The 3,912-nt window shown below is 44.1% G+C and overlaps 1 pseudogene; it reads right to left on the reverse strand.

Annotated features, from left to right (window-relative positions):
* Nucleotides 1-503: 503 nt before the first annotated feature.
* On the reverse strand, nt 504-581 carry LOC131480251 (small nucleolar RNA U3; annotated as a pseudogene).
* Between the last annotated feature and the right edge of the window lie 3,331 nt (nt 582-3,912).

Consider the following 3,912-nt stretch of genomic DNA (forward strand, 5'->3'; position numbering starts at 1 on the left):
GACCTCATCGTGCTTGGAGTGGCAAAACTGGCAGCGATTCATAACTGGTGAACTATTAAAACCACTTGAGCACATATCTCAGAGCATGCCCCACATCCGGGACTTGGGGTGGGCGGGAAACCGGGTGGGGCTTCTCCCTCAATATCCCCCTTTACCTCAGATACAAGAAGGAAACAATATGGACATAATAGTCTTGCACTTCCCTATAGCCCCTGAACCTTTTTACTGTAATTAACTATGTAATGATTGTAAAAAAATATAATAAAAAAATCTTGAAGCAGTTTTTGAATGTAGCAATGGCACCACTTTAATTGAAGGGCTTTTGATTAATTAGAAAGGGAGCTTGACTTCTAAATCCATAGTGTCAGTCGAATCCCTACGTTCTGTTTTTTCCCCATTAAATGCTTATGTTAACTAATAGCTACATTTGTCTAGTTGAGGTGGTAGAATATGACAATGGAAAAGTAAAGTGAAATTGAAATGATGTTTGGATTAATTAATATTCCCCAGATATCTACCGCACTCTTAGAGAAACTTCTCTAACCATAAACTATAGAAATGATCCCTGAAAGTACAGTCTTCTTATGTACTGCATATCAACATGAGCTCTTGCTTTGCAGCAACACTATTGCTGCTCGATTTCTGTCACAGCTCTGTTTCCAAGCCACAATTTTTAAAAATCAGTCTCCTGAGTACACACTATTTGGTGGAAAGATGTCTATATCTTCAGTTTATAATGCAAATTAGGGGGGCTGGTGCAACAGCTCAACTGACTAATCCTCCACCTGCAAGTGCCAACTAGGATCATTTGGGCTCCTGTTTGTGTCCCAGCTGTTCTACTTCCTATTCAGATCCTATTTATGGCCTGGGAATGCAATGGAGGATGGTCCAAAATCTTGGAACCCAGGTGGGAGATCTGGAAGAGGTTCCTGGCTTGATGGCTTCAGATCTGCTCAGCTTTGGCCATTGCTGCCATTTGGGGAGTAAGTCAGCGGATGGAAGATCTTTCTGTCCTTCTCTCTGTAAATCTGACTTTCCAATATGAAGAAATGAATCTTAAAAACATGCAAATTATTAAATGTATTTCCCAGTTTTTGTGAAAATAAAAAAATGAAAAGCAGTACACATTTCGTTTTGTATATTGGCTTACATGGATATACATTAAGTGGTGAACAGTGGCCAAGGAAAAGAGAGACTTTTCACTTTTTTATCTATGTATTTGTATTTGAATGCTTCAGGAAAAATGTACTTTTATGGTACATTAGTGTTTTTTTTTTAAGATTTATTTATTTTTTATTACAAAGTCAGATATACAGAGAGGAGGAGAGACAGAGAGGAATATCTTTTGTCCGATGATTCACTCCCCAAGTGAGCACAACGGGCCGGTGCTGCACCGATCTGATGCCGGGAACCAGGAACTTCCTCCAGGTCTCCCACGCGGGTGCAGGGTCCCAAGGCTTTGGGCCGTCCTCTACTGCTTTCCCAGGCCACAAGCAGGGAGCTGGATGGGAAACGGAGCTGCCAGGATTAGAACCGGCGTCCATATGGGATCCTGGGGCTTCTTCAAGACAAGGACTTCAGCTGCTAGGCCACGCCTCTGGGCCCAGGTACAATTACTTTTATGGTAATAAAACATGTTAAGAATAATGGTTAAATGAGTAAAGGCTTGTATATGCTTTCAGCAAGAATGTACATGCCTATTTACATTATGTAAATATTTTTCCTGTGTATTATTTACATACTGTGGATTCACATCTTCTAGGGAAAAGCCTACCTGAATGGCCATGCTAGATTACCACATATTGGTTTATAAAAGGAATACTTTCCAGTTCTTCTTGTCTTCATATGTTCTATAGTGATTACAGGCAGTTCAGTTTTTCCTAGGACGTAAAACGTTTATATCAGAAGAGTATTGGATTGCCTAGGACTTCTTCCTTCCATCTATCCTTCCTTGCTTCCTCCTCTTTCTTCTTCCTTCCTAATTTCCTTCCTACTTTCCTTCTTTCAGCTTGATTTTTGTGCATTCATTTGTGCCTTCAAAAATACTGATTTTATCTAGCTTGTGCTTTGTCCTTAATATTTAAAGAAAGGATATTATTACAGTATGGGACTCAACTTGCTATTCTTTGGAGTTTTCCATGTTCTTTGTGGGTGCACAGTTTTGTTGATTTACACACAAAGATACAATATCCACTTCTGTATAGCCTGGAAGGGATACAAAGAGGCTAAATCAAAACTCTTCTTCTAAATATTCCCTTTGTGGTTAAAGTGAAAGGTAAATATTTTGTATAACTCAAAGTTTAGTGGCTAAGTTTATCTCTATAATTACACGAAAACTATTAGAGGATTATTTTTCACTGCCAATTTCCTTCACACATAGGAACTTTGGAAATTAATTAATTAAAAATGTCTTTTATTTGAAAGGGAGAGGGAGAGGGAGGGAATGAGGGAAAGAAGGGATGACAGAGATGAAGAGAGATTGGTTTCACCTGCTAGTTTATTTCCTGCAGGACTGCAACAGCCAGGATCAAGTGAGTATGAAGCCGGCAGCTGAGAACACAATCATGCCCTCCCAGACGGGCGGCAGGGAATCCTTTGATTTGATCTTCCCAAAATGGGATTAGCATGAAGCTGGAGAGGGAGACCTGGAGCCAGGATGGGAACCGAGGGCCCTATGGAAGTTATTGTCTGAAAAAGCTCAAACAAAACAGAAAGAAGGAATGAAAATATTACTTTATATGGGGCAAATAAAGAATAGTTTCTCAAAAGCTGTTTCTTTTTGCTAAAACATTATTTATTTGAATAGAGAGTTAACAGTGAAGACAGAAAAACCTTTAATCAACTGGTTCACTCCCCACATGGCTGCAAAACATTGGGATTATACCAGGAACTTGGGTGCAGGGGCCACAGCACTTGGGCGATCCTCCACTGTTTTCACCCGCGCATTAGCAGGGAGCCGGGTCGGAAGTGCAGCAGCCTGGACTCCGAAGGGGTCATACGGGGTGACCACTTGGGATCTTGATGCCACAGATGGCTGTTTTCCTCGCGATGCGACACTGTCCCTCAAGACCTGCTTCTTTTGGGGGAAACAGGTAAGGGTCTCAAAGCGCCTAGTGGCCTGTGGCGGTCACGGTAACGGCAAATTGTATGTTTCTGATACATTTTAAAAAGCCCTTATTGACGTTAACATCTCTCCACTCAAAGGATCAGTTCGGAATTACGTTATGTAGCAGCCTTGAATAGAACTATTCGAATTGTGTGTGTGTGGGAGCTTCCTTCTCTAGTCACCAACCAGATTTAAGAAGATTCGATCAAGAAGCTTACAAAGTATACAAACTGACGTGTTTCCCCCCCAGTGCGTCCTAGATACCGTGTGCTCTAACGCTGTTTTGAAGTGCGGGAAATTCAGAGGAAGCTCTGGGGCTCGGGGCTGGGCGTGGCTTTTGAGAGAAAGCTTTCTTGGAGATGAGTGAGTCACTTCCAGAACTCGTTCCAGGCCCCAGAAACAGGCTTTCGCAGGTCACCTCTCACTACAGGCATTTTCTGGGGAACTCCTGTCTCTCGAGCCAGTCTGTGTCGGACTGAGTGTGGGAAGCGGAGATTTTCTAGCAACTGGTTTTGCGGTTCCGGCTACGCAGGGCACCTCCCTCTCCGTAGTCTGAGTTCCCGGAGGCTCAGCCGGCCCCGGTTAGCTGGGTCCGCCCAGGCTCCCGAGGACCCCTGAGATCAGCCAGGCGAGGCAGGTTTGCAGGGATCCCCCAAAAGCCCGCACCCCGCGCCGGCAGCGAGGGAGACGGCTGACGGAGCCGCTCGGTGGCTGGGGGCCTGCAAAAGGACGCAAGGAAAGGGGACGGCCGGCGCGTCTTCTTCCACCGGCTGGGTGGGGCCTCGGGGACAGCCTCCCCCCCAGGC

The sequence above is a fragment of the Ochotona princeps genome, chromosome 4, assembly GCF_030435755.1.
Source record: "Ochotona princeps isolate mOchPri1 chromosome 4, mOchPri1.hap1, whole genome shotgun sequence".
NCBI lineage: Eukaryota > Metazoa > Chordata > Mammalia > Lagomorpha > Ochotonidae > Ochotona > Ochotona princeps.